Source organism: Narcine bancroftii, chromosome 2 (genome assembly GCF_036971445.1).
Source record: "Narcine bancroftii isolate sNarBan1 chromosome 2, sNarBan1.hap1, whole genome shotgun sequence".
NCBI lineage: Eukaryota > Metazoa > Chordata > Chondrichthyes > Torpediniformes > Narcinidae > Narcine > Narcine bancroftii.
The window spans coordinates 346,964,565-346,991,727 of NC_091470.1; the positions used below are offsets into that span (position 1 = coordinate 346,964,565).

The 27,163-nt window shown below is 42.7% G+C and overlaps 1 long non-coding RNA gene across 2 annotated transcripts; it reads left to right on the forward strand.

The window, feature by feature from the left end:
• The first annotated feature begins 307 nt into the window (after window positions 1-307).
• On the forward strand, window positions 308-27,051 carry LOC138752814 (uncharacterized). Of its 2 annotated transcripts, XR_011350965.1 has the most exons (5): window positions 308-1,218; window positions 5,899-6,001; window positions 18,245-18,376; window positions 24,785-24,936; window positions 25,916-27,051. It is a non-coding gene; the product is annotated as an uncharacterized lncRNA (long non-coding RNA). The 2 variants fall into 2 exon arrangements; XR_011350964.1 differs by lacking the exons at window positions 308-1,218; window positions 5,899-6,001 and adding an exon at window positions 6,617-6,812.
• Window positions 27,052-27,163: the final 112 nt, after the last annotated feature.

Consider the following 27,163-nt stretch of genomic DNA (forward strand, 5'->3'; position numbering starts at 1 on the left):
TCGAAATATAATGGAATGTTTTATGAATATGTCAGGCTATCAGGTTGTTTATGAATTCTGGTGCTTCGTCTCAAAACAGATGGCTCATTTGCAACCTTAGGAACTGATAAAGTTCCTGAGTCTGTAGTGTCGGAAGGACTGGCTTCTGGACCCGCTCCAGAATCACCAGCGTGAGGCAGTGGAGCCTCAGCATGGCCATCTGAAAGCTGACTAGGGGTCACAGGCTGGGGGGAGGGGGGGGGGTTCTCAACCTCTCAGGCTCACTCTGAGTAGGGGTGTGAGGAAGGGGCAAACCAGGTGAGGCCAGATCTCTTAGGGGTACAGTGTCAGTATTCCCGTCTGGGAATTTAACATGAGCGTAGTTGGAGTTGGTATGCAGTAGCTGAACTGTTTGGACTAGGGGTCTGTTTTACGCACCTGAACGTGGCTCTTCAGCAGCATGGTTCCAGGCTCAGACAAACAAGCTGGCCAGTCCATCACAGTTCCTGATTTCCTAGGAAAGGCAAACATACGTTCATGAGATGTTTGATTTGTTGCAGTACACAATAATGACCAAATAGAATGTAGTGCCTCTGGCAGCACCTCCTGCCACCAGGTAACAGGGCAACCATGTGATTTTAAAGCAAGATTAACAGTCTTCCAGACTGTAGCATTAGTCCTTTCGACCTGCCCATTGCCCTGTGGGTTGTTGCTCGCAGTACGGCTGGTGGCAATCCCCTTCCGTAGCAGGGTTCGCTGCAGTTCAGCGCTCAGGAATGCTGAGCCCCTATTGGTATGAATGCAATTGGGAAAACCAAAAATGCTGAAAATTCTGTCAAGTGACTTAATGACAGACGCTGACGAGATGTCAGGGCAGGGTATCGCAAAGAGAAACCTGGAATATTTGTCAATTACAGTAAGGAAGTATATATTTTTGTTGTTGGAAGGTAATGGTCCTTTAAAATCTAAGCTAATCCTCTCAAAAGGTTGGGTTGCATTGATGAGAGTGGCCTCCAGAGCTTTGAAGTATTGCAGTTCGCATTCTGCGCAAACAGGACAGCTTTTAGTCAGTTTCCTGACTTCTTCCAGAGAGTAAGGAAGGTTATTAACTCTTATGTAGTGGAAGAACTTCGTGACTCCTGGGTGGCACAGTCTGCTATGAATCTCTTTTAGCCCCTCCAGCTGAGCACCAGCAGCAGATCGTGACAATACGTCAGAGGGAATCATTTCACCTGCCCGGTCTGTACTGGATCTCATAATTATAAGCTGAGAGTTCTATTCGCCAGCGTGCCATCTTATCGTTCTTGATTTTACTTTTGTGTTTAGTACTGAACATGTAAGCTACAGATTTCTGATCAGTGACAAGAATAAATTTTCTGCCTGCTAGAAAGTGTCTCCAGTAGTGAACAGCTTCAATAATAGCCTGGGCTTCTTTTTCAATGACAGGATGTTTAAGTTCAGGTCGTGTAACGTACAGGAGAAGAATGCGACAGGTCTGCCCTTTTGATTAAGGGTTCCTGCCAAGGCACAATCTGAGCCATCAGTTTCCACTTGGAAAGGGTCATCCTCATCAATGAACGAAAGTGCAGCTTTGGCAATATCATCTTTAATTCTCTCAAAAGCCTTCAAGGCCATTGGAGAGAAAGAAAAAAAATTAGTGTCAAACAGAGGGTGTGCCTTGATGGCGTAGTCCTGAACACATTTGCAGTAATAGGAAAAGAATCCCATACATCTTTTAAGGGCTTTTGCTGAGTCTGGGGGTGGTAACTTCTTAAGGGGGGGGGGGCATTCTTTGTGGGTCGGGGTGGATTTCGCCCTTGTGGACAATGTAGCCCAGAATAGGTAGCTCTGTCGTGTTGAACACACATTTGCCCTCATTAAATGTAAGGTTGAGTTCTTTAGTTTCTGCTAAAAATGTCTTTAAGTTGTTGTTGTGCTCAGCCTGTGTTTTCCCACAGATAGTGATATTATCCAGATATGGAAATGTACCCTGTAACTCATACAATGTTACAATGTTATCCATTTCCCTTTGAAACATGGACACACCATTAGTGACCCCAAAAGGTATCCTTTTAAACTGGTATAACCCCCCATCAGCCTCAAAAGCCGTATAGGGCCGTTCCCTTTTCTTAAAGGGGATTTGGTGATACTTTGTGTTGCGCTATCTGATTAATCATTTCATTGATGCGTGGTGGGGGTAGGCATCCAGGTTCATGTAACAGTCAATAGCAAGTCATCTCTTAGTGTGAATTTTCACGACTACCACTTGGGCCCGCCACAGACTCTTACTAGGTTCAATTACTCCCTCTTTAAGCAGTCTCTGGTTCTCCAGTTTGATAAACTCACAATCCTCTTTGCTGTAAGAATGGCTCTTAGTGGCAATCGGCTGACACTCAGGGAATAAATCTCTGAAAAGGGAAGGAGTTTTGTTCTTTAATGCGGACACACTGCAGTAACTAACGTGGGGGATGGTATGTGTGGGTAGTAGCCCATCAAAATTTAACACTACACTGTTCATCTGAGATTGAATATCTAACCCCAATAACACAGGAGCGCAGAGGTCCAGCATAATGAAGAGCCACACATCAGCAAGGCAATGTCCCTGGAAATTTAAAGCAACTTTACACTCATCCCGTACAGTTTTTGTAAGTTCACTACAAGCCATCGATATCTTTCGGTTCGCTGGATATCTCCGCAAATTTAAGGCTTTGGCGACCTTCTCGTGGATGTAGCTGTCAGTGCTTCCAGAGTCTATTAAGCAATCGGCAGTCTCACCATTCACCTCTCTCTTCAAAGTCGACCGTTCCAGTCCGTAACAACCCCAAAGCTTTATAGTCAATTGAGCTATCACAGGGGATCTCACCTCGCCGTCACTTGAAGTCGATTCAGCTTGCTCGTCTGAAGATTCTCCCTTTTCACAGTTGTCTTCCATTCCTGCAGCTCCAGGATGCATTTCTTAACAGTTCTTCTTAACAGTTGGAGTACTTTTCGTCTTGTGGCTGAGTTTGCCACAATAGCTGCAGGTAGCAAGATCAGTGGCAATATAACAGGCCGGTCTGGTCGCCAACCACCAAAGCAATCAGTGGTGGTTGGTGGTGTCATTTCCCTGGGAGTCAATCACATAAATGCATGGTGGCACACACCGGTGCACATTCCTGCCCCATTTTCTGTGGTAGAAACACCACTCATTCTTCTCCAATGGCTTTTTCTTCGTCAGTGGCTTGTGAACTGGCGGCTGCGTTGACTTGACTGTTCAAGGTGACCTGTTGAAACTTTGCAGCGTGGCTGCTGTACCCTTTGAAGTCTGTCTGCCTCAGCAGAAAAGAGCAGCAGGGTGATGTCACAAGGGAGCTGTTCCAAGAAGACTGTCCTGAACATTAAGTAGTTGAAATGGCCGTCTGCTTATGCAAGCATTTCATTCATCAGTTCTGATGACATTCTGTCCCCCAAATCATTGAGGTGGAGAAAGCATATGCTTCTTTCCCGGTCAGACCTGCCTAAAGTCGCGAGGAGGTGTGCCTTAAAAGATCAGTATTGATCCTCCGTGGGCAGGTTGTTGATAAAATCATTTATCTTAGCAGCAGAATTTTCATCTAATGAATGACCATATGCCAGAATTTTGTGGTCTCATTTGTTCTGTACCTAATGTGGAACTGAGCCTTAGCCTGCTGGAACCATGGACCTGGTTTGTGAGGCCAGAGGGTAGAGAGTTTCACAGCCACCACATGCAGAGCAGTAGTGGGTCCATTCTGCAGGTTCTCTCACTATGTTTCACTGTTGGGGCTCAAAAAACGTTGATCACCCATTGGGGTCACCAATTTAGTAATACTAACTGCAGAGCTCTAGAAACACAGCTACCAGAGGAGAGTCAACTACCAACTGGTTTTTATATTAATCAATTTTGCGCCTCACAAAGTTGAGTGATATCAGCGCGCCTCAGCGTGCCTCACAAAGGGGCATGAAGTTAATGCGCTGCAGAGTCATTGTCTCTCGGGAAACGTGCAACGCACTCTGTCAACTCACACGGGTCTGCAAATGTGGGCTTCTCCTGAGCAAAGAAGGGGAGGCTGCACCATACTGTGCCAGCCGCTCGGTGCAGCGATTCTGCATGTCCAGCTGTGTGGCCACTCAGTCCGTCGCATCACAAATGATTTCCCTCTCTTTCATGGAGGTTATGGAATGCATTTACACATTGAGTTCACACCCAGGAAAGTGTTATATGAAGTGATCATTTAAAAAATGGATACAATAGAACTGCCCTCTTTTGACAAAGAGACAGTAAAGTGGCTCTTTCTCTTCGAAACCACTGATTCTGTGTTCCTCCCATGACAAGGAGAATACAACATAACAGTACCTCTCTCTCTGAAGGGTACTGAATTTCTGACTTCAAGTGATGACTGGTTCAATACTAAAGATGCCTTCTTGGAGGCATAATCACATGACATGACATTACTCCTGGTTCTGTTCAAAATCTCATCTCTTCCAAAAGTATGAGTTGATGGTTCCAAGTCACACACAGAATGGCTTTGTGTGCACGCAGATCATTGAAGCAATAGCCAGCTTGTAAGAACAGATGCCATCTCTCAGCAAACACCATGGTGTTTAGTTTCAATGAAGAATTACTTCTGACTTTTATGGTTGTTGATACAGCTTAAACTAAACAATAAATTAACAGATGTTTCATCTCAAAAATGGTTGACTCTACTAATTAAAAGATTTCAAAAATACCTTTGTGTCTTCCCCTGTGTCCATCCCACAAAGTCCCTTTACTAAACAAAATATATAATTTTATAACTAAAAATTAATAATAACATAAATCCATCACAGTGTTTACTGGTTCAGATTCTTGAGAAATGCTGGCAGGGAGAGGAGTACAGACCAACAGACAAAAGGTGATCATTGGATATGGAGAAGAGGCCAGGAAAAAGGAAAAATAAGAATTGATTAAGGGAGTGGAGGGGTTTCTCCGTGAATGAAGATCTGAGCAGACAGATGGAAAAGGGAAGAGAGAAAGAAAGAGCAACAGTGTCATGGGATGGGGTTGCTAATGGAAACCAGATACTTCAATGTTAATGTCACCTGGTTAGAGGGCGCACAGACGGAATATGAGGTGCCGTTCCTCTAATTTGCGGTTGTCTCAGTCTAACAATGCATGAGAAAATGGGCAGACATGTCAGCAAGGGCATGTGGCAAGGAATTAAAATAGGTGGCCACTGGGACCTCCCAGGTATTGCAACAGGCAGAACCGTGGTGCTCAATGAAATGATCTCACAGTCTGTCGCATCTCTCCGATGTAGAGGTGTCCACAACAGGAACACTGAATGCAGTAGATGACCCCTGCAGATTCACAAGTGGAGTGTCGCTTCATTTGGAAGGACTGTTTAGATCCTCGAATTGTGATGAGGGACCAGGTGTGGGCGCAAGTACAACATCTCCTGTGGTTACAGGGGTAGGTGCCAAGGAGACAATTGTTGTGGAGGGAAAAGTGGATGAGGAAGTCATGGAAGGAGCAGTGCCTGTAGAAAGCAGAGAGGGGAATATGTGTCTGGTGTTGGGGTCATATAAAAGAGAGTGGAAATGCTGAAGGAAGATACGGAGACTGGTGGTAGGTGAGGACACGTGAAATCCTGTCCTTGTTACGCATGGTGGCAGAGTGGGCCAGGGCAGATATGTGATTAATGGAGGATATGTGGGTGAGGGCCAAGTTGAACATGGTAGATGGAAAGTCAGTTTTTAAGGAAGGAGGACATCTCTTATGACCTGGCATGGAAGACCTTGTCCTGGATACAGATGCGAGGGAGACAAGGAATTTAAAGAAAGGAATGGAATCCTTACAGGGGACAAGGTATTGGAGTTCAGTTAGTGCATGAACAAGATTTAAGCACCCTAATAACATTGGATTTGTGCCCTTAACTCCAGCATATGTGCCCACCGAACTCCAATACGTGAACTGTATACCTATGCACACAGGAATCAAGATGACCGCGCCCAACCTATGGACCCTGCGATGCTGACTTACAAGGTAAGAATGCACATTTTGGATCTTACATGCCCTGTATCCCTGTTATAGTTTGTCAAGTACCACATAAACAACGTAAATTTAATATTTTTTTCTTTATTTTTTTAAACAATTTTTCAGTTATATGTGCAGATGGGCGTAAGTTGCATAGGTTACAAGTCGGGGAGTACCTGTATTACAATACAATCAGAGTGTCTGCAGACTTTCCTGTTTAGCTCCAGCAAGAATTGGATTAACAGGAAATTGCTATCTGAAATCAGCTCAGAGCATAAAGATACCCTTTTGTGACCCTGAACTAATTGCAAAGTGAAGATGCCACAAAATTTGGTTTTCTGTAGATTGACCATATTCCCAAAATGCTTCACGAAGCCACTCGGGTTTTAAATTGATATCTCACAAATTGTGTTGGCGTAGCTGCTTTCCCACCAATAACAAAGGCAGATTCTGAGAGATTCCTGCCGGAGCAAACACAGAATAACTTTCTACAATCATTGGACTTTGGAAGAGCAGGAGACTTGGTGTCTTGGCTTTTCAGAGCACTGGAATCCTATCACCATTGTACATATTTGCATATAATGATAATGATTGGCTGAGAGCCGTAGCCACATCTACTGGCCAGGTCATAAAGGGCTGCACATAACCAGATCCAGGTCAGTCCAGACTGGTTGACCTCAATGTACGACTCTCCAGTCTTTTGTTCATTTAAGCCTTGTTTGAGTCAACAAGTCTTTGAGTCATTCGACGCACGACAAGAAGCAAAAGAAAGCAGGAAAATACATGCCAGAGAAGCTCAGTAGGCCGAGCAGCATCAGGAGTAAGAGAATTGTTGATGTTTTGGGTCAGAACCCTTGATCCAGATTTCGTCTTCCTTCAGCATGCATCTGTAATCTCTTGTGTGTCAACAAAATAAATTATAATGTGAAGGGCAGATCAAAGGTTCATTTGGTAATTTAGTAGATCACAAAATGGAAAAAGTAGCTTTAGAACCAAAGATTTGACTGTCATTTTGTAATTGTGTATTATCCTGTTTTTATTCCACCACAAACAATGGGGGTCAAAACTTTGTTGAACTATGAGTTACTACCTCTAGAGGAGTTGGACTAATTGTTTAGCTCATGTGATCTTAATCAGTAACATTTAGCACTCCATTCAACAGAGATGGGTAATTCATCAAAGCTTTTCAAGCTAACACATTAATCCTGCCCCAGGACAGCTGTTTAACTATAATCATTTAAAAAAAAGCCTGCTGGAATTTAACAAGCATTCTGTCCAAAATTATTCAAAATATTTGACAATACAGCCTACGGAAAACAAACCAACAAAAGCTGCTTCTTCTTCTGCATTCAACTGTTTGAATTATGCTTTCAGGCTTAAAGTGCTGGGAACAACAAAGGCTTTGGTACCTTTACAGCATGTTTGGTAACAGGAGATTGGACCAATGGGGTGCAATGTAATTTACTTTCAATTGCCCGACACTTATGATGTTATAAGCTACTTCTTCGACTGCATGAGAGAAACAAGAAACTTTTTGTAGTAGCATATGCCTGTGGTGGAAGGTTATTCAATTAATCAACAGCCAGCCTTTACCTTCTCTGCTCACTTCTTCCTCTGAAGCAGTTAATTTACCTATTGAGCATCTGTTTGATGAGCTAGACTTGTGTTCTCCTCTGACTGGAAGCCAAGGTCATGGGGCTTTGCAGAGGCTTCAGCCTTTCCTGGCAGATGGCGGCTGTATCTGTGAACATACTATGTACTGTCTAGTGGTACTAAATGACAGATGTCCCACACAGTATGGTGTGGCAAAAAAAGAGTGAAGGAAAATATATAATTTTCATCCTTCACATGATGACACCTAATTTCTTTAAGGACATACAAATCATATTTAATATGACATGTGTTGATTTTTAATTTTAATTTTGATATAAATGCAAGGGACCTTTTTGAATTTAAATTCTATTTTATTTATGTTGAATTATTTTATTTGAAATTATTGTATAATAAATTACAAAATTTGGCCCTCTCAAGCATTCTTAAAATTTTTTTAGCAAAAACTGTCCTAATTTAAAACCCTGAAAGTGATTTTATTTAGCATCTGAGATTGAGCATCACATGGTTGGACCCATGCCTATGACAGGGAATAAGACATCTGCAGCATGGAAAAAGATTGTTTAACCCTTGATCTCAGTGTTGGCTATTTAAAAGTGCTAGCCAATTGGTCCCACTCCCATGGTTGCTCTCAAAGGAATGTCTTTATTTTTTTTCTGGCAAATAGTTATCTATTTCTCTTTGGAAAGTTACATTGAATCTGATTCCACAATCTATTTTGGCAGTGCATTCTTGGATGATTTTTAAAATATCTTTAACTTTGCCGCTTCAGAATAATCAGGTACTGCAATATTGTACACAATAAGGGCCAAATTTGAGAGGCTAAATTAAGATTTTGCATCAAACCTCACATCACTCTCCATATTAATTGCACTGATTGTCCATCTATCCTTTTGCTACCAGCACAACAGAGAATAAAATAAAAAAGGGTGGCCCAGATAGGGTAGCAGCTAGCGTAGCGCTGTTACAACGCTAGCAATTGGGAGAAAGGTCAAATCCCGCGCTGTCTGTAAGGAGTTTGTGTTCTCTCCCCGTGTCTGCGTGCGTTTCCTTTGGATGCTCCGGTTTCCTCCCACCTTTCGAAACTTACTGGGCGTTACAGGTCAATTGGGTGTAATTGGGCAGCATGCAAAGGCCTGTAACCATGCTGTATGTCTAAATTTAAAAAATATATATAATCTTCTTGCAGTTGACGTAATCTTGACAACCAAGAATCTGAAAGACTGGTGTATTAATGACGTTTGAGAACCAGTCGCAGTCTGCTGCAGGAAGTCAGTGAGTTGAGCAGCATCAGTGGGAGAAAAAGAACGGTTAACATTTCAAGCCGAAACATTTAACAAATCCTTTTTCCCTCACCTTGAATTGCTGAGTTTCTCCACCAGATCACTTTTTGTTATGGATTCAAGCATCTGCACTCTCTCAGGTGCCCCTAGTAACTTGAAAAATTGTGAGTTTTATGAGGTTGGGTACTGGTCGCCAGGTACATGTATATACGGTTGTGAAAGCAGTAGTGCATTTAGGAAGGCAAAGATATGAGCAAAGCAATAGGGCCTTTCTTAATGGGGTTCCATCCAATGTACTTGACCTGGGATAGGTCCTCCTTGGAAGACTTAATGATCTGTGTCATAGCTCTGCCTCTGGAGGAATGCATGAAGCATAGCTCATGGTATTAGGTATCCAGTTACATTCTAAATGATGCAAAGCAAATGCATTTCACTCTGGGCAAGTACATTATTTTCTTTTTCATTTTAAAAATAGTTTTATTGTGTTTAACAAAGACCCTTTACACAAGATATACTAATAATAACACAAATCAAATCATATCATGTACATATCACATATAATTTGTCAATTAAAAGCATAACCATAATTATTACATAACTCATTTCATTCAGGACATTAACTTGTACAATTATAATCATTAAACTGTTGGAACGTACTTGGGTTATGTAGTTGGCCATGGAAAAGTTGCACCTATTCAAGCTAAGGTGTATGTAATATCTGAGTTTCCTACTTCCAATGGCAAGAAAGCAGTGAGAAGGTTTTTAGGAATGGCAGGACATTACAAGAAATTTTGCTGAGGTCGCCCTTCCTTTAACCAATCTTTCGAAGAAAGGGGAGAAATTTGTGTGGACTAAAGATTGTCAGACAGCTTTAGAAAATTTAAAAGAGATGCTATGCCATGTGCTTGTCTTGCGGTTCTGTGTGTTCAAAAGTAAAATTTGAAGCTAAACATTGAATTATGGCCTTTGAAATTTAACTTGAGACCAAATTTTATGAATTCTGTTTAAGATATTTTCTTGCTTCCAAATGGTTGTTCATTTTGTATCCATATATAATAATGGCAACGTCGTGCAGTGGGCAGAACCAACCTGACCTCAATTGTTGTCAGTATGTAAGTTGTCCATCCATTGTGATTGAATAGGCTTTTGCCTGGTGGTGTGGTTTCTACCATATCCCAAAGGTGCCTAGACTTATGGGCTAATTGGTCACTGGAAGGGCAATAAAAGTGTGGGATTAGAGTAATTGCACAAGGTTCAATGGACTTCAGTGCCTGTTCTGTGCTTTCAACTTCATTTGCAGGGACTCTTTCTCCTTAGGGTGAGTGATGGTTGGGAAGTCAATCTGTGCCCTCAGAATCATAGGACATAGAGCATTAAAGCACAAATGCAGGCATTCAGCCCATGATATTATGCTGATCTCTGGAAACCAACACCACAACAATCGAATGTTTCCGTACATCGCACACATTACCCTTTATTTTTCTTACATCCATGTGCCTATCTAAAAGTCTTTTGAATGTCCACCACCAGCAGCAATACATCAGGCACTTTCCATTCTTTGAGTAAAAAATTTTACCTCTGACATCTCTCCTCAACTTTCCTCCACTCACCTTAAAATTATGTTCTCTAGTGTTTGCTATGGCTGCCCCAGGAAATAGGTGCTGGCTGTCCACCCTATCTATGGCCCTAATATCCTTATATGTCGTTTAACTCACCTCTCATCCTTTGTCGGTCCAAAGAGAAAAAAAAAGCATGAGCTCTCCTTTTCCTCCAATCAGAGCATTTCTCATGTGAGATGTAAGGAGGTTAGTTGGCTTCTCAAGTGCGCAGCATGGTTAGCACACCAGTATCCCACACCGTTTTATGTTATCACCGTGTCTGTTTGGTTCCGCCCCCCCCCCCCCCCCCCACAGAGGCTTCGATTTATTCCCACCATTCAAAAATGTACTGGGGGGGTGGTGTAGGTTAATTTGATGTAATAGGGTGACACGGGGTTGTGGGCCAATTACGTCCAACTTACCTGCACCAAATTAACCGTGCTGTATGTCTTAAATTAAAAAGATAGAAGTTTATGCTATCTGGATTCAGTGAAATTAAACATTTGGGGAAATTGGAAGCTGACCTTCAACAAAATCATAGTTAGAAATTTTATTCACGACCATGATTACAACTTGATCGTCACAGTAAGTTAACCTGAAATGAATGATCTGACATCTGGGTCAGCACTGCATGTTGAAGCGGAGCATTTGCGTTCAGAAATTAAATAAAATACTAATATAATTGGTAATTTGTTAAATGCTCAACAGCAGCAAAATAAGAATAATAAAAAAATAAACTCATCTCAGATGTTGCAGTCAGCCCTGGAGCAAAACTGCCATTTGTTAAACTTCATGGTGTCTCAGAGTTGAGCTGAATTACAGCTGGGAGCGGCAGGAGTCCAGATGTCGAAAATTGAATTCACTGTGAAATTGAAACTGCTATCTGCAGGATTTTGATTGTGACAGAAGGTCAAAGAATTTTAAAGTGTTTTTTTTTTATTGGGAATCCGAAAGTGTAATGAAATTGAAAGAAGTTGATCACATAGGAATACATTGTCATCATAAATTAGTTTTGATTTGTCATCCACTTCTTGTAAATGATAAAATTTAATAAGAACAGGTAAATTTTGAGGAATGCCCATCTAATCCACAAAGAATGTTTAAGAAATAGTAAAATGAAAATCTCAATAAAGATAGACATGGCTTTTATGCAGCAGGCCTTCAAACAGTAGCTGCATTGTGGTGTGAAAAGTTCAGAGGGAAGTAGAGAAGGCATGCAAAAAGTATAATGTTACACTAGTCATGGGGATTTCAGTATGCAGGTTGACTGGGAAAATCTAGGTTGGTGCTATATTCCAAGAGAAGGAATGCATTCAGGATGTCTTCTTAGAGCAGCTTGTGATTGAGCCTACCAAGGAAATTGGAATTCTGGATTGGGTATTGTGTAATGAATCGGATTTGATAAGGGCCCTGAAGGTAAGGGAAACCTGAGGAGGCAATGATCATAATATGATAAATATTCGCCCCTTAGTCTGAAAGGAAGAAACTAAAATCAGATTGTATAATTACAAGAGCAGCACAGTTAGCGTAGCAGTCAGTGCAACGCTGTTACAGTGCCTGTGAGCCGGGTTCGAATCCAGCACTGTCTGTAAGAAACTTGTACTTTTTCCCTGTGTCTACATCGGTTTTGTCAGGGTGCTCTGGTTTTCTTCCACCAGTCCAAATGTACTGGGTGTTGTAGATCAATTGGGTGTAATTGGGTGACATGGTCTTGTGGGCTAGAAGGTCCGGTTTCCATGGTGTATGTCTAAATTTTAAGATTTAAACAAATGGAATAAAGGGGATGACAGAAAGGAACCAACCAAAGTTGATTGGAAAACCTCAGTAGCAAGGACAATGGCAGAGAGGCAATGGCTGGAGTTTCTGTGATAAATAAGGAAGGTGCAAGACAGATATATTCCAAAAATGAACTAATGTTTGAATGGAAACATGACACAATTGCAGCTGACAAGAGAAGTGAAACCCAAAGTAAAAGCAAAAAAGAAGGCATACCAGGAAGTTAAAATTAATGGGAAGATAGTGAACTGCGAAGCTTTTAAAAGCTTGCAAAAGGCAACTAAAAAGGTTATTAGGATGGGGGAGAAAAAAATCAACATTGGAAGGAAGATGGCATAAAATATCAAAAAGTATACTAAAAGCTATTTTAAGTATATTAAGAATCAAAAAGAGGGCAGATAAGAAATACATAGAATCAATAAAAAATGACACTGTAGAAATTGTAATGGGAGACAAGGAGATGACAGAGGAACTGAATGAAAATTTTACATTTCTTCACTGTGGAATGCATGAGCATTTGACTTTCAAGGTTGTTGAGGAAGAGAAATAAGTACATTCATGATTACAGAATAGCTGAATAGTGCAAGGGCAGATAAGTCTCCTGGACCAGATGGAATGCACACTTAGGTTCAGAAAGAAGTAGCTAAAGAGATTGTGGAAGCTTTGGTAATGATCTTTCATGAAGCAATAGATTCTGTCATGGTTCAAGTGCAAAGTGTAAAATTGCAAAGTTCACCCACTATTAGAAAAAGGAGGGATGCACCAGAAAGGAAATTATAGACCTGTTAGCCTAACATCGGAGATGTGAGGCTATTGTATATTAAAGTCGATCATTCTTAGTCTTGGTGGTTACTGGTAGTGCCTAACATTCCTGTTCTGAGATTTACTTATTTCATAACTCTTCCATTCCAATACTCATCCATTTGCATCATGCTAATGTTGCCAATTACAGACCTGTTAGTCTAACATCGGAGTTTGAGATGTTGTTGGAGTTGATTGTTGAGAATGAGGTTATGGAGTTCATGGAGTTGTATGACAAGATAGGTGATAGTCAGCACAATTTCCTCAAGGGAAAATCTTGCCTGATAAATCTACTTCAAAAGACATACAACGAATGTTGTATATTGAATTTTCAAAAAGTCTTTTAGGGGCTGCCTGTTACGATGCCACTACAGCTCAAGGCTTAATTCTGGGAAGGCACACAGGCTTTAACTGTTTAAGACACACAGGCCTTAGGTAAATGGTGAGATACATAGACTTTACAATTGTGAAACACACACTTAGATAGAAGGGCAGTTCATGAAGTGGGTGAAAGAGACTAGGGTAATGGAAGATCGATTAACTTATGAAAACCCATGCTCTGGTAATTTAGAGAAATGTCCTTTTTAGATGAGGGCCTTCTTCAATAATTAAAAGCCCTTTTACAGGTCAGTCGAAGTGGAGTGCAGTACTTCTTCTCCCAATAGAGAACCCTTTTCACAGGTCAGTCAAGTAGAGTGCTGTATTTCTTTTGCAACTTTAAAACTCTTTTTCAGTGGTCAGTTAAAGTGGTTTCTCATCCCTCGGTAAGCAAAAGAAGGAAATCTAACAATTCTGTTTATAACCACACAATGAGGCTAAGTGGGTTTCTCAATCCCACAAAGGAGGTTGAAGAGCTGTTTCTCTTGAGCTGCCTTCTTAAAATGGCCTCTTGAACAAACTGTGCACTGCCTTTTTAAAGAAGCTGGTCACATGGTCTCTGCTTCCGGGCTTCTCCCCTTCACAGTACAAAATTGATTAAGTAAAGAACATGTTGTCTCAGATGTCTGCTGCTAGATCACAGTCTCCTAAAGGGACAGTCCCACACAAATAAAACGAACTAAAAAATGGGAAAACATCACAATGCCACACATGAGGCTGCTTAAAAAGATTAGAGCTCAGTGAATTACAGGCAAATCACTCCTGTAGAAGACAAAGTCATCATCCTTGGTGACTTCAATGCCAAAGTAGATCAAGATCCAGAAACCTGGAAAGGAATACTTGGCCAACATGGCGTTGGAAGCTGCAATGACAACAGCTGCCTTCGGTCAGAGTGGCGCAGCAGCTCCCCATCACTAAAACCATTTTCCATCACAAAGACACTCTGAAGACAACCTGGAGGCATCCTTGATTCAAGCATTGGTACCTCATAGACGCTATCTTGGCATGCCAGAGAGTTCTTCATGATGTCTTACTCATGAAGCCCAGAGCAGAGTGTCATACAGACCATTGTCTTGTCCACTACAACTCAATCTCAACTTCAAACCCAAGCCAAAGAGAGGAGGCATTCCAAGGAAAATGTTCCAGGTTGACAATCTCTGGTTAACTGAAGTGAAATCTGATTTCCAGGCAAATCTTCATTTGAGGCTTGAGGATCCCAGTTTCCCCACAGACCCTTCTCCAGAGGTTCTTTGGGAACACCTGAAATCTACCATCCTGCAGACCTCCGAAGAAGTCCTAGGGTCTTCCACAAAGAAGAACAAAGGCTGGTTCAATGAAAACAAGCAGGAGATCCAAGAATTGCTGGTAAAGAAGGTCTGCTCCAACCTCCAATCGCATGGCCTGCTGACACACCACTCACCAGCCTGTCTCCTCCTTTGAGAATGCACGTGGGGCTGCTCTTGAAGACAAATGGAGATGGAAGAAGAACCACGATACAGCAGTACCAAACCCAGAACAGAATTTCTCTCGCAGCCGCTGCAGCCGGGTACGTCTGTCCCGCATTGGTCTCGTCAGCCAGCAGCAAGCCTGCAGCGGACGTGAAAATCTTCATTCATGATATCACAAACAACCCTGAGATTCTTTTTCCTGCCTGCCAGGCTGAATTACTACTTGTTAGTAGTGCAATAAAAACTGTACTCCACAAAAGTTACATATACAAAGGAAAGGATGCAAACAAGGAAAGAAGTCCAAACAAACTGACTATGCAATACATAACATTAATATTTAATAATAAATAATGTGCAAAATATAGTCCTTAAACAAGACTCTGATTAAGTTTGTTGTTCAGGAGTCTGATTGGCGGGGGCGGGGGGGGGGGGGGTGGAGGTGTGGCAATGGTTCTGGACCTGAAAGTATAAATCTTGAGGCCACCCTTACCTCTTTTCTGTTGGCAATAGTGAGAACAGAGGGTGTCCTGAGTAGTGTGGCTCATTGTTGATTGCTGCTGTTGGTGAGGAGATATTTTCCTGTGATGTACTGAGCAGAGTCCACTACCTTATCCAGGACTTTTCACTCAGAGGTATTGTCAATCAAGTCACATTTATTTGTCGTTCATAGCATAAACCTTGCAGTGTACAGTGAAAATGAGATAGCATTTCTCTGGACAATGGAGCTTGTTATTAGTGGCCCCATATCAGGCACACATTCCACCATATTTGCCAAGGTTTTAGGTGTCATACCAAAGTTCTACAAAACTTAGAGAAATTAAAGGTGCTGATGTGATTTCTTCACTATTCTATTTATGTGTTGGGTCCAGGAAAGATCATCTAAATGGGGACTCCCAGCAATTTAAATTAGCTCACCCTCTCCACCTCTGACCCCCAATGATCACTGGTTTTGGTGACATTTAGTGCGAGGTTGTTGTTGGTGCACCATCCAGGTCAAGTATTTAATTTCCCTCCTGTATGCTGATTCATTGCCCCTTTTATACTACTCACTATCACATATTATCAGCAAATTTCTGGGTGGTATTATTGTTGTACCGAGCCTCACAGATTTTATGCTCCACATCCAACACCTGAATTCTTTGGTATATCCATTTCATAAACCTCTTTCCTTTTACACGAGCAGTTTTCCACAAGTTCCTTTAAGAGCATTTGGAACTGCTTTAAATTAAAACCACCCACCCTCATCTTCTTTGCATTGACCGCTGTACTGGCCAACTATATTATGTACCCGGTGCTGTTTATTCCTTAAAGAAGGGCTCAGGCAATATATCTTTCTCTCTTATGGACGCTGAAAGACCGCTGAGTTCCTCCAGCATTTCAGTGCGATTTTACCATCTTGGCCACACTTACTCATTTTCTTTGCTTCTCGTTGTTTTCTGTGTTCTCTGGCAAATTCTTCTATTACTCTTTCCTCAGGCTGTATATTTGGTGAATATTTAGGTAATAATCACTTTATATAAATTACATTTCATTATTAATTCATATAAACACCTTTTCTTGCTAGTGATGACACACTCTTGATTATTTAGAATGTACTTCATTACCTCTGTTAATACTGATTGCAGTAAAACACGAACATCTGCAGACACTGTGATTGAAGTTAAAAAAGAAACTCAATGCTGGAGAAACTCAACATATCAAACCGTGCACATTATATAGAAAGGATTATGATACATAACCAACGTTTCAGGCTTGAGCCCTTCATCAAGGTAGCAACCAAAGGTATCTGAACAAAATGGTGGAGGGGAGAGGGGTAAGGGGAGGAGCACAGGCAGGAGGTAATAGCGGTTTAAGGATGAGAGGCCACATGAGCAAGCAAGGGAAGGCGGGGTGGCTCTGTGATTATTTCATTTTAGGCCAACCTCCTTGTGGTGATATATTTCCTCCATTGTATTTAGTTATTGTTGACTACTGTATATATGGAGCTGGCCCACCCACTGGCGACTCATACCCTATGACTCCACCCACATGGTCCTGGGCCATAAAGGTCGAGCCACCTCTCCCTTCCCGCCATTCCTATACCTAGATCCGGGCCAGCAAGGTTCTTCTGTATATTAAAGCCGATCGTTTCCTCAATCTAGTCTTGGTGGTTACTGGTAGTGCCTAACATTCCTGTTCTGAGATTTACTTATTTCATAACTCTTCCACTCCAATACTCATCCATTTGCTAATGTTGCATGTTCCATGATTTAATTAGTGTTACTCCCTTCATGTTTATTATGCATTGACGACTTTTTTATGCATCAAGACTTATTCAATGCCCAACTCTTTCTGCACTTGTAACTATTATACTCCCTCCTATTAACTAACTGCTCATTTCTGCTCCTCCCATTTCCAGTTTATTAACTTTTTTCCCCCAAATGCACTTAAAATGACGAACTGTTAATATGGAATTAATCTCCTACAGATGCAAACATAAATTTTATTATTCACACTTTGTATCACCAGGGACGGTAATAAAATAAGAACTCTGGATTTGCAAACTGCTTGTAACACCATATCTGATTCGGAGTGAACAGAGTAAAGGTGCAGTTAAAATGGTTCTGAAGGGTAAACAAAATTTATGTCACTTGAAGGGATACAGTCAATATCTTTTGTTAAAAAATATTTTTATTGATATTTTACAATAAAAAGTTGAACAATTATGAAATATGCTACATATCTAGAAAAGTAATAATAATGGTGATAAGGTACAAGTTCCAAAATACACTTAAGATAATAAAGTAGAACACAGGTGGGCAACCATTTTTTTTTAAAAATTCACCTACCACTTTAAGTAATCCCTATGCCATCAGTGCTCTGTGATTAGTAGGTGGTATCTGAGTGGGAAGGGAAGGTTGAGAATCACTGCTCTAGACCCAATTGTTAGAGAAATATTTTGCTTTGAAAAAATTGTGCGAATAATGAGTCCATTAGGGACGTTTAAAACAGTGGTTTTCAAACATTTTCTTTCCACCCACATACCACCTTAAGCAATCCCTTACTAATCACCGAGCACCGATGGCATAGGGAATACTTAAAGTAGTATGAGTTTTTTAAAAAAAGGTTGCCCACCCCTGATATAAAGCATAACAAAATAAAAAAAAAGAAATAGATTTCAAAACCCCTTCTCCTAAACAAGGTTGAAGTTTACCATTCATAAATCCAAGTGGCAAATTCATAGAGAGGGACAACACAAGGCCAAGATTCCAGATTAACACTAAATCTTAATATTGTGGTGGTAGTCAAAGAATGAACCTCATATCATTTGAAATTTAATATTTGAATTATTAGCTGCTTATCTATTTTTTTTCCAAGGTACAGTCAAGGAAAAGTTGCGGTATTAACATTCGTGCCAACCTGGGTGTGAAAGATTATCAATCTAAAACATTAACTCAACCTTCCTTTCACCACATAATCTGCCATATACTTCCAGAATTTTTGAGGAAGGTAAGTTAGAAAACCATTATTCAGAAGAGGAAAATGTTTATGTCAGTACAGAAAGAATATGAAGTTCCCAATGATGGTTCAGTAAGAATCAGGAGAATGGTTCAACTGAAAAGGAATTGAACTGACAAAGTTAAATTGGAGAAGCTGGGATTGTTCTTGAAGCAGAGAATTGAGAAGAGAAGGAGGAGTACAAGATCACTGCAGATTTAGCTAAGGTAAAGAAAGAGTGACACTATTCTCTGTTGTAGGTTGTTCAAGAACTAGGATATACATATTTAAAAAGTTGAGAAAAATGTTGAAGGAAAGATGTAAGAAACATGTTTGCTCAGAAAGTAGGTATGTCGTGGATCTCATAATTCATATTATGGTGGAATCAAAATTTAGCAGGACTTCAAAATAAGCATTATTGAAAGCTAAGAATGACAAGAGAATCAGACCGATTTGAATCCTATACAGAGAACAATCCCATAGTCCTTGCCTGTGTTATAGAAACAAATCATGATTCTACAGTAGGGCACTACCAGTAAACACAAAGACAAGCTGAGGGAACGATAGGCTTTAATAGACAGAAGAACCTTGCTGGCCCTGTTCCCAGGATAGGAATGATGGCAACGGAAAGGTGGCTTGACCTTTATGGACCAGGACCATGGGGGAGGAGTCATAGGCTATGAGTCATCTGTGGGCGGGCCAGCTCCATATATACAAACAATGATAACTATATACAATGGAGGAAACATATCACCACATTCACCCCTCCTTTTAGAACAGAAACCCCCCCCCCTTAGATCTAGAACAGAAAGAAAACTGCCAAGACTAAAGATTCAGGGTCACCAGTGACCTCCTCTGTCTACGGGACCTGTGGGGAGCAGGGATGGGAGTAGTCTGCTGTTCCACTGGCCGAGTGTCTACAGGCAAGGTCACCATTGGACTAGATGGAGAAGGAACTGTCTGTGTTGGGGCGATGTCGGTCACAGAACTGAAGGGAGGCGGGGTCAGTACCCTGAAGGGAGCAGGTCCCATTGGAGTGATGTCCACAGGGGGTGGTATCCCGGGTGAGTCTGTCCCTAAGAGTGAGCCCCATTGCAGGGTAGTATGAAATGAAGGGTTTACAGGGAGTGTAACAATTGATTATGGGCTCTCTGGCATGTGCCAGATCTTGGACGGGTGCAGTGTCTTCATGGCCATCGGGGTACCTCACAAAGGTGTAATGAAGGTTCGCATGAATGAAGTGCATCTCTTCAACCATTGGGTCAGTCTTAAGGCCCCTCATTTGCCTCCTGAGCAGGACCAGCCTGGTGTTGCCAACCATGGAGGAATCGAGGAACCATTCACTGACTTCCTAGGGAAGGCAAACATGCGTTCATGAAGGGTGGTGTTCATGCAGTACAAAGGAGTGAGCAACTGACATGCAATGCCTCTCGCAGGACATCCTGCTAGTGCGCCACTGCCAAGTCTCTGGACTTGAGGGCCAGGAGCACTGCCTTCCAAATAGTGGCGTTCTCCCATTCCACCTGTTCATTACTGGTGGTCCTACTGGTGGCTATGCCTCTGGTGAGAAAGTACTGCCGTATCCCCTCATTCATGAACAAGGATCCCAGATCACTGTGAATGTGAGTGGGGTACCCAAACCGGGTGAAAATACTGCATAGTGCCTTAATCACTGTGGCTGAGGTCATATCCGGACAGGGGATGTCAAAAGGGAACCAGGAGTATTCATCAATAACGTTCAGGAAATAAATATTCCTGTTCGATGAGGGAAGGGAACCCTTGCAATTAATGCTCAGTTATTCGAATCAATGAGTGGCCTTAATGAGATGTGCCTTGTCAGGCCTGTAGAACTGCGGCCTGCATTCTGCGCAGACCTGACAGCATGTTGTTTTGATATAACCATATAACCATATAACCACTTACAGCACAGAACAGGCCAGTTCGGCCCTACTAGTCCATGCCGTAACAAATCCCCACCCTCATAGTCCCACTGACCAGCTCCCGGTCCATACCCCTCCAGTCCTCTCCTATCCATGTAACTATCTAGTCTTTCCTTAAATGTAACCAGTGATCCCGCCTCGACCACATCTGTCGGAAGCTCATTCCACATCCCCACCACCCTTTCCGTAAAGAAATTTCCCATCATGTTCCCCTTATAATTTTCCCCCTTCAATCTTAAGCCATGCCCTCTAGTTTGAATCTCCCCCACACTTAATTGAAAAAGCCTATCCACGTTTACTCCGTCTGTCCCTTTTAAAATCTTAACACCTCTATCAAGTCCCCTCTCAATCTTCTACGCTCCAGAGAAAAAAGCCCTAGTCTGCACAACCTCCCTACTCTTGAATTCAATACTCAGATTTATGAAGGCCAACATTCCAAATGCTTTCTTCACCACACCATCTACCTGAGTATCAGCCTTGAGGGTACTATTTACCATAACTCCTAAATCCCTTTGTTGCTCTGCACATCTCAATAGCCTACCATTTAATGCATATGACCTATTTAGATTTGCCTTTCCAAAATGTAACACCTCACACTTATCTGTATTAAATTCCATCAGCCATTTCTCAGCCCACACCTCCAGCCTTTCTAAATCACCTTTTAATCTACAGTAATCTTCCTCACTGTCCACAACACCACCAATCTTTGTATCATCCGCAAACTTGCTTATCCAATTCTCCATCCCTACTTCCAGATCGTTAATATACATAACAAACAATAGTGGACTGAGGACCGATCCCTGAGGAACTCCACTAGTCACCGGCCTCCAATTGGGCAAACAACTTTCTACCACTACTCTCTGACACCTCCCATCCAACCATTGCTGAATACATTTCACTACCTCCTTATTTATACCTAATGCCTCCACCTTTTTTCTTAACCTCCTGTGGGGAACTTTGTCAAAAGCTTTACTAAAGTCTAAATAGACAACATCCACAGCTTTCCCTTCATCAACCTTTTTTGTAACCCCCTCGAAAAACTCAATCAGGTTTGTCAAGCATGATCTACCCCTGACAAAACCATGATGATTACTCCCAAGCAATCCCTGTACCTCCAAATAATTGTAAATACCATCCCTCAGAACACTTTCCATCAACTTGCCCACCACAGACGTCAGACTCACAAGCCTATAATTCTCAGATTTACATTTAGACCCTTTCTTAAACAGCGGAACTACATGCGCCACCCTCCAATCCTTTGGCACTACCCCCGTGGCCGGTGACACCCTAAATGTCTCTGTTAATGGCCCACTATCTGTCCACTAGCCTCCCTGAGTGTCCTTGGGAATATTTTGTCCGGTCCCGGAGATTTATCCACCTTTATCTTTTTTAAAGTGGAACAGTCTCGTAACTCTGAGATGGCAGAGAAAATAGAGTAGAGCTTGGAGACAGTCGAGATATTCACTGGCACATGTCCCCGGGAAAGGGCATCAGGCGGATCGTTGAGTTTACCTGACCGGTACAAGATATCATAATTATAGGTGAAGAGCTCAATTCTCCACCTGAGGATCTTGTCATTCTTTATTTTACTCTGCTATTTCATGTTGAGCATGAAGGCGATAGCTCGTTGGTCCGCCAGTTGGATAAATCATTTCCCAGCCAGGTAGTGGTGCCAGTGGTAGACCGATTCAACAATTGTCTGTGCCTCCTTCTTGACCTAGGAGTGCCGTGTCTCAGAGCCATGGAGAGTATGGGAAAAAAAGGCTACTGGTCTGGCTGCCTAGTTTAGTGTGGCAAGCAAAGTCGGAAGCATCACACCCCACCTGAAAAGGGATGGATTCATCCACGGCATGCATCGTGGCTTTGCCATGTCCTCTCGGATCTGTTGAAAAGCAGCCTTGGACTCCACCGATAACGGAAACATTGTGGGCCTAAACATTGTTGGCCTTATCGGCATAGTTGGGCACCCATTGCACATAGTAGGAGAAGAGCCCCAGGCATCTCTTCAGTGCTTTCAGGGTGTTCGGAACTGGGAGCTCCATTAGGGGCCACATGGGGTCGGGGTCTGGTGTAATGACACCATGTGCCATGATGCATCCTAGGAGAGCCATGCGATTGGTATTAAAGACACAATTTTTATTGTATTGAGGGACCTTATAGTCCGCAGAAATTTAGCTAGGTTAGCATCATGGTCCTGCTGATCATGGCTGGAGATGGTGACATTATTGAGCTAGGGGAAAGTTGCTGCCAGATTGTGCTCCTCCACCATCCTGTCCATCATCCTATGGAACACAGAGATGCCGTTGGTGACACCAAAGGGAACCCGGAGAAAATGAAAACGTTTCCCGTCAGCCTCAAAACCTGTATAAATTCAGTCACTGGAGCAGAGGGAGAGTGATAGGCTGACATAAGGTCAATGGTCGAGAATACACAATATTGTGTGACCTTGTTGACCTTATCGGCTATTTGGGGAAGTGGGTAAGCGACCAACTGGGAGAAGCGATTAATGGTTTGACTGTAGTCAATGACCATTCATGGCTTATCCCACCCCTGACCACCAGGACCTGGGCTCTCTAGGGGCTGGTACTCGGGGTGATGATCCCCTCCGCCAGGAGCCACTGAACCTCAGCCCGGATAAACGACATGTCCTCGGTGCTCTAGCACCTGCTCTTGGTAGCAATGGGTCGACAATCCAGGGTGAGGGGATAACCGAAGGGTGGTGAGGCCGCAGGCCGGAGCTGGGCACTGGGGGTGGGTGAGAGGGGTCCATGAGTTGTAAATTTATCACTGTGAGGCCTCCGAATGCCATTGTTGCACTTTTGAACTGGCTTTGAAAATCCAAGCCCAAGAGGATCAGTGCACAGAGTTGGGGCATAACAAGTAGTGAGAAATTATCATAATGCTTATCCCCCAGCATCAGAAATGCAACACAATACCCCCCAATGTCAGTTTGTGGTCTTTGACTGTCAGCGATATCGAGTCGCTCATCGGCTAGACTGGGAGCAAGAGTCTGTAGGCAACGTCTGGGTGAATAAAACTCTCCATGCTGCCACTGTCAAATAGGCAGTTCATTCCATATCCATTCACCTCGATCTGCATCATTGAGTGGGCGATCGGATTAGGGCTGGTCTGATTCAGCATTACAGATGCCAGGATCGGTGTGTCATCTTAGCTGTCAGTGTGGAGGCCCGATGCACAAGATGGCGGTCTCCATGTTGACCACGCGGTTATGGCTGCTGAGGTTGGGAAAGAAGGCAGAAGTGGCGTCGGCAGAGCAGGCTGCATCTGCACAGACCATGCAGAAGACCATGCTGTGGTGGGTAAGATGGTACCCCACACACGTGGTCTGTATCGGAACTAGGGGTGGCATCTGCCTATCAGCCATACATGCCATGCTGCTTCAAGTGGAGGTCTTAGCTTGACATACCTGCAGATAGTGTCCCCTCTTTCGGCATCCTGAGCAACTTGCTCCCCTCGCTGGACAAAATCGTCGTGGGTGCTTCATCTGCCTGCAGAAAAAGGACTTTGTGTGTTCAGTCACCACCGCTGCCATTGTCGGGTCACCTGACCTCGATGCCATCTCCCAAGATGGTGACATTTTTGGAACACAAATGGAGAGCCCGCTTTTGCCCGCAATTGATTCTGCATTGCGCTTGGCCACGTCTAGATGGCTTGCTTCAGTGGCAATTGGTCTTCTTGGAGGGGGCGCTGCCAAATGTAATCGGACCTCAATCCCGACACGCTAGCATCCCGGACTAGGTCTTCGACGCACTGGGTCACCGGTACAGGAGCCATTGCACCGCCCCCCACAGTCTTTTCCCAGCATGAGCAGGGCACCAATGAATTCTTCAGCTGACTCACCAATTTGTTGCTTGCGGGAAGCCAGGAGATAACGGGAGTAGACGTCGTTGATCCTCAGTTTATAGAGGGCCTGGAGCTCAGCCATTGCCTCAGTGTACATGGCACAGCCCCTGATTGCCTGAAGCACTCGCTGGCTGACTCTTTCTTGTAGTACCTTGAACTTCTTTTCATCAGAAAACACCAGGTCGGCAGCAGCCTCGAGGAAATTACCAAAGCAGCTTATCCACTGCTTATCAGATGCTCCTGGGAATTGGTGGTCCACTTCCAGTCGATCGGGGTGCAGCAGTTTCTCCATTACTGGAGAGATCATTTTTATGTATTAAATTGTAGGACACTACCAGTAACCACAGAAACAAGCTGAGGGAATGATAGGCTTTAATACACAGAAGAAGTTTGCTGACCCGGATCCCAGGATAGGAATGGTGGCAAGGGAAAGGTGGCTCGTCCTTTATGGCCCAAGACCACGGGGGAGGAGCCGTACGGTATGAGTCATCCGTGGGCAGGCCAGCTCCATATATACAACCGACAATGATAACTATATACAATGGAGGAAACATATCACCACATCTATAAATGTCAATGCCTTTACCAGTCGAACATTTGTGTCTTTGTTGTCCAGGTTTCCTCAGAGCTGAATGGAGTCCAGGGAGATGGAGTCTGCTGTGAATCTATTTGACTTGTAGGTGAATTGAAGTGGAGGTGTCTGAATGTTGAAATGAGCCACGATCAGCCTCTTAAAGCACTTTATGATGGAGGATGTCACTTCCATTGGTCAGTGGTCATTTAAACATAACATTGTGATTTTTCTCAATAATGATGAGAGATTTGCCTTCATGAAATAGATGAGTACTGCAGCCCATTGCAGGGAGGGATTAAATATATCTGTGAAAATGTCTTCCAGTTGATCTGTATAGACTCTCAGGACAAGTCTTGAGACTCCACCTGGGCCAGTCATTTTCCATAGGTTCACCGGCCAGAAGACCATCCTGACTTCAGCAACAGTGCAATGGGTGAAACATTGCTTGTAATAGATGGGGTGGATCTAAACCTATTAAGAGTTCTCAAATTCTTCTTAATATAATAAAACTCTCATCCATAACTACTCAAAATGGAGATGAAACATCTAAAGAAGGTACTGATGACCTCTCATCCCTTAGCTGGGAATATAGGTAGACTAGGTGAAAAGGAACAGAGGGCAGCACATTCAAAACCACTCTCCATCTGACTTATCAAATTCTTCCTGCTCCAGTTGTAACAGAATCTGGAGATCTCACAGATGTCTGATCTTGTAACCCAGAAAACACAGAATTAGCTTGAGAGCAAGTCATTTTTATTCCAAAGGGATGGCATGAAGAAAATTTTTCCTCAATAATAATAGCTGTGTGGCATTTGCACATTCTTCGAGTTTTCCACCAGTTGCTCTTGTATCCATTCCCTTCCCAAAATATGTGCCAGTAGATGGCTTGGTGATTGTAAAATGCTCCAAGTCTGTAGGAGAATAGAAAGCCGATCAAAAGAAGAGGTCAGGGGGCATGTGAGAGAGAATGTTTCATGGGTAAAGGAGAATTGAACTGCTAGGTTTGCTCTGCAGGGGAGCCAGCATCAACTCAATAGGTCAAAACATTTCTTTCTGCATTGCATAAAGTATGTGAACTTATAAAAGGCAAGGTGAATGAGAATATTTCCAAGTGGACGGACCAATTCAGTTAGATTAAACCTTTCTTCTTTGCATTCTGTTTCTTCCATTTAGATGCCTTAGAGCCGACAAGCTGTAGAACATGGAAGCAAGGCCTTTAGCACAAGTCATCCATGCAAACCAGGTTGACTGATCCAAGATGACATGCATCTGCAGAATTTTACTCTGGTTCCCTTCTATTGACTGCTTCCACACTTCCTGCTACCTTGGAAAAGCAATCAAATTATGAAAGGACGAATCCCACCCCAATCACATTCATATTTCCTCTTCTCCTCAGGCAGAAGACACACAAGTTTCAAAACACATACAAGCAGATTCATGGACAGTTATCAGATTACAAAATGGATCTCTGATTCATAAAATGATACTCCTGCATTGTTTATCATCTAAATGTTTCCCTCTGTAACACTACGCTCTACACTTCTGTTTTATTTTGCGGACAAATGTTCTGATGAAACTCAGCCGGGCAAGCAGCATCCATAGGAAGTAAAGGGTAACCAATATTTTGGGCCTGGACCCCTGATCAAGTTTCTCCAGCATGTTTGTGTATTGCATTCCACTCCAACATCCTGTTTAACTTCTTTCTTACAAAACCTGTTGCAATCAAAGATTGGATGACTAGACTGGAGAGTATTCAAAACAAAAGATTTAAGTGTGACAAGAAAAAAAACATTTTAATTTTGTTGCATGTCCACAACGGCTGTCCACAAGGCCTGTTTCTGTGGAGTAATGTCCTATGCTTCGACAACACTCTCTTTCTACTTTAGAACCATTGTTAATGATTTCACAACTCCATCAATGGATTTGGTCAGGAACTTCTCTTTATTCTCCATTTGTCTGGATATATCAGATAAAGCAGGATTAAAATATTCTGGGTCTGATTTAAGTTTAAAAGTTTATCTCAGTTCAGGCCGACCCTCTGTCAAGCCTTCTGCTTCTTCCAAAAGTTTTTCCTCCTCTTCTTCTAATCCAGCAATGTCTTCCTCTTCTTCCTCCATCGACACGGAGGTCGGGGCCACCCGACTGTGGGTGCAGACTCCCCACCCCACCAGCCCAGAAATATATGGGTTTAAATTTGTAGTAGTTTTCTTTTCTCTCCTGCTGTTGGGGTTGCACCAACCATGGCGACATCGGATGATTGTTATGTGAGTCGATCTCCTCTTTCTTTTTTTCTCTTTGGGGTAGTTTAGAGGGGCTGGGGAAGTCAGTGTGTGGGGGGGGGGGGGTTTGGGGGTTATAGTGGGGAAAATATTATGTATAATTGTACTTTGCTTTTGATTGTATGCTTTATTTGAGTAATAA